The sequence below is a fragment of the Dromaius novaehollandiae genome, chromosome Z, assembly GCF_036370855.1.
Source record: "Dromaius novaehollandiae isolate bDroNov1 chromosome Z, bDroNov1.hap1, whole genome shotgun sequence".
Lineage (NCBI taxonomy): Eukaryota > Metazoa > Chordata > Aves > Casuariiformes > Dromaiidae > Dromaius > Dromaius novaehollandiae.
In genome coordinates, this window is record NC_088132.1 from 84,906,929 (window position 1) to 84,914,777 (window position 7,849).

Genomic DNA, 7,849 nt, shown 5'->3' on the forward strand with positions numbered 1-7,849 from the left:
CTGTTTTGATGACCTTCTTTTGCAAGTCCAAGTTAAACCAAAAAATAGCCTAAAATTAATAACACTTGAGGCAGACTGAGCCGTTTTGTATGAGCCCATACCTGCAGCCTGATTTCGCTAAATCCTAAGCATGAGAACAGATGTGTTCCTCTTGCCTAGTGGCTGGGGACTGACGAGTCTGGCACAGCTTTGATTAACAAACCTCATCATTTAGCTCCAATATCAGAAACAAGCAACTAGAAGCTTTGCCAAGGATGTAGGGCATGTCGGGAAGGTTATAGTTGTGTAAGAAGGAGCTGTTCTCATGATGAGGGAGTAGCACAATTAGGGCTCAAGACACTCTGAAAGCACGAATGAATGCCAAAAAATATTACTAACGAATTGCAAATATGAATTACAAGCAACGTTGAAGTGCCACAAATGGGAGCGTCTTGATTCTGCGCTGTGTTTATGAAGAGAACAGGTCCAAGCACAAGGCTCCGAGCAGCAGGCTGAGCTGGCGAGAACACCCCGGGGTTCTTGCGCTCCCTCAGATCACTCAGGTTTTTTGGCTTATCTATAAACAAGCTGATATTACATGATGTATTTCTTGGGGCTGCTTATGTGCACTTTACACACAGCCTGAAATTTAAGCCACAGACTACGTTCATTCAGGGGCCTGAGGTATCTAGTAATTAACTTTGTCATGTCTTGGTGGAAACGTACTGTATGCGGGAAAACAGGCATAAATGTGCTCAAATGCAAGTATTATTTGACAAGGGTCGACATAGTGATTGTACCATGTCAGTAAATGTGTACACCTTATAGAGTGCTGTTGTGGTCAGCAATAGCCATGTTTACTTTCCAATAGCCTTGTTTAATTTCCATTTAAAAGAATGTAAGAGAAGAGTGAGTTAGAAGGCCAAATGTTTCCTTTTAATGTAACAGATACTGCTAAATGCAAATTTATTCTGAACTAAAAAAGTCCATGTTTTGTTCCATTAACATCAAAATAATGCATTTCTCCTTCACTGTAATGAGTTGCTTTCTTTTCTCACGGATCAAAATCTCACCAGAATAGACGCATTCACACAGAAACTCTTAAGGTCAACAAAATAATATCTGTGGTTGGAAATGGATTATTGGAATTTTTTTACCACTGATAACATACACTTTTCAAGTGAGGCCACAGTTATATTTTGCACATTTTGACTGTAACAGTACAACTTTGGATAATGTATGAGTTTTATCAAAAGTTCAGTAGCTGGTGTTATAAAGATGCTTAGCCCAGACGTGATATTCCCTTACTTGTATGAAAACAGTTGTATCAGATAAAATACTTCAATACAGATTTATTCATCTGCATGCAAAAGAGGCTATACTGACTTAGCAACACTGTAGTAGTTTAACTTGTTTCCAGATTTGTGTCTGTAAAAAGCAAACAGTTTATGTTCACTGAGAGCCTTTCAGTCAAATGCTTCAGCAGATATATCCAAAATGCATTTTAAGCTTGGCAGCTTTGGCTTTGCCCATCGGCTTTATTTCACAGTCCCTTTGAAGAACGCATGTTCTCCATAGTGTTTGTTGTTTGTTATCCCTTTTAAAGCAGTTTCTCTCTTACTGAAAGAACAATAAAACTAAATCATCCCAGGTTTAGTACTGACCCCTTGGCATATTTAAGTATGCACTTTCGTATAATCCTATTGAAACTGTGAGCCTCCTTGGGCAGAGTTTACAATTTCAGGAACCGTGTGAGCTGAAATGGTCCCTCTGCCGACTGCAGCGGTGTTGTGTTCAGAAACGCTGTAGGAAGGGAGACTAAGAACCTAAGTGCGAAAGACCCTTCACCACCCCCACCCTGAAACCTCCGTTCTCACAGTCTAAAGCCCACCAAGTGCCTTGGTTTTGGCCAGGAAAAGATCTTCAAACTGCTGCTGTTTCATCAGGGCTGAGCAGCACAACTGAGAGCCTCCAGGGTGGGAACTGTCTTTATCCCGGGAGGTCTCATGCAGCAGTCCTCCACTGCGCAAGCCTGGCTCCTCCACGGCCCGAGCTCTGTCCCAAACCCAAGAGCCCGGACAGGGTATCGCTCTTCTAGCAGGGTACCTGGTTGAACCAGTAGCTCTGTGGCTGTAGCACATGCTGAGCAGTTGGAGAAACGTGGATTCAGTGTCTTCCTCAGCTTGAGGTTTTCAAGGCTTTCAGCCCCACACATCCCAGGAAAGTGTGTGTCAAGAATGACACCCCCCCCCCCCCAAACCACTCATCTGGGACTCCACCTCAGCTTTCACCTAACATCAGATCCACTCCTTTTGGGCTCATAGTTTTCCTCTTTGTCCCTCTGACTTTATTGGGTCTAACTTCCTCTCAGTCCAGCCTAAGCCCCTGGTCTTGAGGCCCCAGGAATCCCCTGTCCATCAGCTGTTCAGCATCTCTGAAGGCGAGCATCTTTCTCGGTAATTCAAGTAGCTGAAACCTCTCATGATGCGAGTTAATAGAGCTTTCACACTCTGCGGTACTAGTGCAAGCTCATCACACTGCTGCTGCAGAAAGAATCGATGAGGGAGTCTATTTGTCTGCTCTAATTTGGCTATTTTGCACTGCCCCTGCATGACCATTAGCACTAGCCCCAAGGGCTCAGAAGTTATAGATCAAGCACCCAATAATCACGATTAAAACAAAACTAGACAAAAAACACCCTAGCATCTAGGTTTTGAAGCTAAAAATAATAGAAGTCTTTCAATTTGCATCCCTTACATTATACCTAGGTTACCTTTTCAAGGTTTTCTTTGCAAACATAACACTAGAAGATTATTTTTAAAAACTGACACTTAGGCATTTACTATGTTTGCACAGGGTTGGGAGCTAGACGCTAAGAAAAACACAGCCCCTTAAAAAAAAAGATGTAGAGTTCTGTGGACTCATGGGAGAGCAGTTCTTGATCCCAGTGTGGTATGAAACACATGCAGTGTTGATTTAGCCCTCCACATGACATGGGAACGTGCAGATCCTGGGAGCTTTCTCAGCAGAGCGGCTCATCGCACTTGCTCAGGTCTTGGTTAGTCTTTGAAGGTAACCCAGGATCCTTGCCTGCAAAGATCTCCATGTCCCTTGTTCTCTGTTTCGTCAAGAGCCTTGTGCAGCTGTACAGCGCTTCTTCCCGTTCACATTAACTCGTGGCCTCTTCTACCGTCAGGCTCCTCATTTTGCCTCTAGTGATTCTCCACTCCTCCAAGGGCCGCCCCATCCCCTGCAGCCCACGTTATTTCCATCGCTGTGGACAGTCCTTAGGCTTGGAGAGCAGCGGTTACCCTGGGTCTGGAAAGGGAAGGACATGGTCCTTGTCAGTAATACAGGATCCAGATGTACCGTTTTAATATAGCAATTTAATTAAAAGTCTGTATCAAAATTCAGAAGCTGTACACAGGGTACCAAATGTCCTCAGAGCATTCTGCAGCTGTTCGTGAGCCATTCTGTCATCTGCCCTCTTTCCGTGCAAAAGGCAGAAGCACAGCCACGGCAAAGGAAACGATGAGGACAAAAACCTGAGTTCCTATGCGTGTGTGTTTCCATCGAGCATGTTAAAGGGGGACCAGAGGTATGTGCAAACTCAGTTCAGATCAAACAGATTATTGGCCAGACTTTGTTCCTGCAAAAGCACATTTAGCTGGAATTTTTTTAAATACTGTTTTTATTTGTGTTTATGATTGGGGAGGTATTTTCACATGAGCTTTCACTGAAAAAAGCAAGTTGGACTGAAGTCAATGTATATATACATACACCCACACCCACATACATATATATATATATATATATATATATATACACACGTGGGGGAAAAGCAGGGAGGGGAGAAGGTTTATGTTTGGGAAGTACACTCCAGGAGGGCAGCGCCTGCTTGGAAATGGCCCTGAGCACTCCGTAGGGCTACATGTGCAAGCAACGGAGGAACATCGGCTGCATCAAAGCAATGCTTACTATTAGGCCTTATTTTACTTCTGCGCTAGTACGCTTTCAATATGACCACAGGAAAATTACTAGCCAGAACATGATATTTACTTAAACAAATCTGATAAAATTATAGCGCGACAAACAGCAAACGAAGCAAAACCCTCCCCACCCTGCGACTGCAGTAACCTCTGCAGAGCCTCACGCAGGCTTCCTGTGGCAAGCAGGCGTCTACCTGCGGCTGAGGGGCTTAATCAGTAAGTAATAGTGGGACCTGGCCCTAGCGGGGCTGCACGTGGCTATCTGCCTGCGCTCCTAAATGGAGTGAACGTGTTGGTCTCAGCCCAGTGCACCAGGAAAAAAAATAGTTATTTGCTGTGGCTGGCACCTCTGTGTTCTGCAGCCTGAAACCTTCTCTAGCAGGTAGAAAGAACGGACGTTTCACGGCGTAGGCGCCGTCTTTGGCAGGGCGCAGTAGGAGAGCTTAGCGGTGCAGTCGCATGTTGCCCACGTGGATACGCACCGTGCTTACAGTATGCCTCATTTATGAGATGTTCTTCACGTGCTGGGAGGAACAGAGCTTCTCAGCTGGGAGGCACAGAGCCACAGACCTCAGTTTATGACCAGCAGCACCTCCGCATACCAGTACAAAGCAAGCTGGGTTTCCATTATATCAACACCTTAATGTTGTTTGTGGATGTTAGGAATCAAAGGCAGCATGTTCCAATGAACGGGGGGAGTCAGACAGTGACGTATTCTTGGCCCTGCTACTGACTTGCTCTCGTGCGCTTTGGGGCACTCACTCCTTGCTCTAATGCTGTATTCCTTCCACCTTTTTCCACATCCTAAATTTAGCCAGCAAAATTTGAGGACATGCATATGCAGCAATATAACTTAGACAAGCTCCAGCTCGCGTGGAACAACACAGTCACCACGGTATATAGAATAGATACAGACTATCAGAAGAATTAGCCTGCTCGTTAATGTTTAATTTGAATCTCACGTCTTCTAGTAGCAGCTTAAGAAATTGCTCCGTGAACAGCTTAACAAGGTGAGGAAGTGAAGTACACATATTCGCTGACTACACCTCCTACAGCGATGACCTTCCTCAAAGCTCCTCGCAGTGTTTTCGGGCTTACACGCGTGCACTCCCGCCTGTCGCCGGGTTGGATTCAGCCCTGACAGACACGGGCGCTTTTCATCTGCCCTTCGCATGGCTGTGTCTGCTTATTCCAGGGCAGACCGGTCTGGAAGCCCAGCAAGTTAATTCCTCATTTTGTGATGATTCATCTGTATGAAAGCAAAACCTTATGTTAACACATTCCCTACCGATTTGAAAGTCCCCGTGCTTGATAAAATGCTGAGCTGTCCATAAACTTCGACTTGTCTTGAAGGTGGAAGGCAGCGTTTAGCAGCTCATTACCCAGTCTGGCACAACCCAGTCCTGCCCCCTACCCCCAGTCTATTCATACAGCCGGATGGAAAGTCGAAGGTGGAACATAACAAGCAATACTGGCACCTGGGCGGGACAGGGGGAAAAGTGAAACACGCAGCCAAAGCTCGTGCCCAGTCAGTTCAGGCAGGTGGGTGCCGCGGCCCCGCGGAGCGAGCGCTAAGCAGCAGTTCTGCGTGGTGGCTTTGGGGAACGCAGCGGTCGCGGGCAGCGGTGACGGGCGAAAGGACCCCCTAGGCTCGCTGGCCCTAGGTGATCCCATCGGCACTTCGTTAGCAAGACCGTGCTTCTGCCACCTCAGCCTCGTAGCATTGGTCTAGGGACTGCTTCGAGTCCTAACAGACAGGTTCTTCAGAAGTTTGTTACTCAAATGAAGACCCAGTTCTCCTCTGTCTGTGAGATTCTCGGTAACCACAGCCCCCAGCGCAGCGTTACCAGCAGCGTATCCGAACACCCACACTCCCTCTTTGTTCTTCCAGTGACCCGTGAAATCCTCCGTGAACAATCAACCTTTGAAACAGATGCCGGGCTGCCACGCAGAGGGCTGAAGCCCCGACTGCCAAGGTCGCCTTCTCTGCAGTCCTGCCAGGTCCACAGGTGAGGCCCGAGGCCACTTTCAGTGAGTGGATGAGACAATGGCAAAGGAGGGGGAATTTAGGTATATTAGAAACTAGAAAATCTTTCAGGACAGAGAAGAAGAAAGAGAAACAAAAACCAAGCAATGTTTATTTCTTAATCAGTAAGAGTAATTTTCTTTCTTAACGAATAAAGGCCTGAACTGTGCCTAGACCATAAACCAGGGGCCACACCAATCCTATTTAACATGGAGAAGGTTTGTTTTGAAGCAACACTTTACCACCTGCCTGTCCGTTAGGTTTTAATAGTTGGGTAAGAAATTGGTCCTTAATAATCCACCAACAGATTTACACTGCCTTTTGCTTAATTCAGGGATCCTTCCCATGCAGGTAGCTTGCCCAGCACTGTCTCTGCACCATAAGCAGATTATGAAACTCCACAGCATCCTCTGTGAAGTTAGAGTTGATGGCATCTTTCATTCCAGTCACCTTTAATCTCCTTGTCTGATCTGCTTCTTCCACTAGCCTCTCGCATGTCCTGAGACCTCCTGTAGCAGAACTGCAGTAGCTCTCTCCGAGGCTTCCCGATCCCCTCACTCCAGGCTTTTGAATGAAAATTTCTGATAGAAGTCTGTACGTATTCAGAAATTCTCCTTACATATCCGTAAATCCTTAAATCTATACAAACTCTGAATTACAGAAGCCTCTTGAGCATATGAGCACAAAGCAGTGGGGAAAAAGACAAACACGAAGGGTGCGATTACTATCTGGCAGCATGTTTAACATTTGGAGCAGGGTGACTTTTGCTATAGCTCACTGTTTATATTGTTTCTCAAGTACATAAGTTTGGGAGTAGGCAATAGCTATTGTTTTGTTTTAATGCAGTCAAGCTTGTTCATTTTTATTTTCTTTCTCCAGCTAATGTGCTTAACACATATTCAACAATATCCAAGGAAAATTATAGTTGACTGCACCTTTACAAGAACAACAACAAAAAAAAGCTTTAGTTCTAAATTCAGACAAAGAACAGCACAAAAGAGACAAGTAGGATGAAGGTGAGAAACAGAACTAAGGCACATTCCTGTTCAAGAAGCAGCTCTTAAAAGCTGTTGTCTTTTTCTGTTGGAAAAAGACTAGGCCACAAAGGAGTGGGAAAACAGGTAAAAAATGTAAATTCAGAGACATGTAGATAAGAAAGAAAAAACTATCCTTGCAATTCTCATTTCTTAGAGCATCTTTCATTCATCCTCAAAGTTCCTGTTCCTCACACTCCTCCAACAGCACACCCCGAGTCACGCAGCAGTGCCACAGTAGTCCCAGAGAAGCCCCAAGAGGACATGGAATCCAGCCATTCAAGAGCAGCTCTGGGCGCAACTTCATTTCTTCCAGCTATAGCAGCTGCTGTGACGGACAGGTTAGGTCCACTAAAAACCTGGCCGCACTTCTGACCTTGGGCCATCGCAGCTACATACAACGCCAGATGGTTCAGTCCTCACAGCAGCCAAGTCATGGTCCATTCCCGCTGGAGCTGGTGCCTTGGCAACTAATCATCCAGCATTAATTTTCTCATTTATTCTCTACCGGATGTTTCTGAGGGGAACTATCCAAGTCAAAAAAATCCTGCTTTTATGTTGTTGGAGATTAAGTTTAAAAACTAACAAAGCCACAACCCAATGCTCCCCCCCAACAAAAGACCTGGTTCCATTTTTTCCAGAATGTGTGTTTACTGCACTTTAAAATTCACATCTCATGTTTTTCCCATGCGGATATTGTCTAAGGCAAGACAGAGTATATTAAACAAGTCTGCTATAAAGGCCCAGTGAGGGGGAAAAACAAATAAACAAAAAAAATCCATAGGCATTACAGGTCAAAAAACATTGTCTTACACACCGAC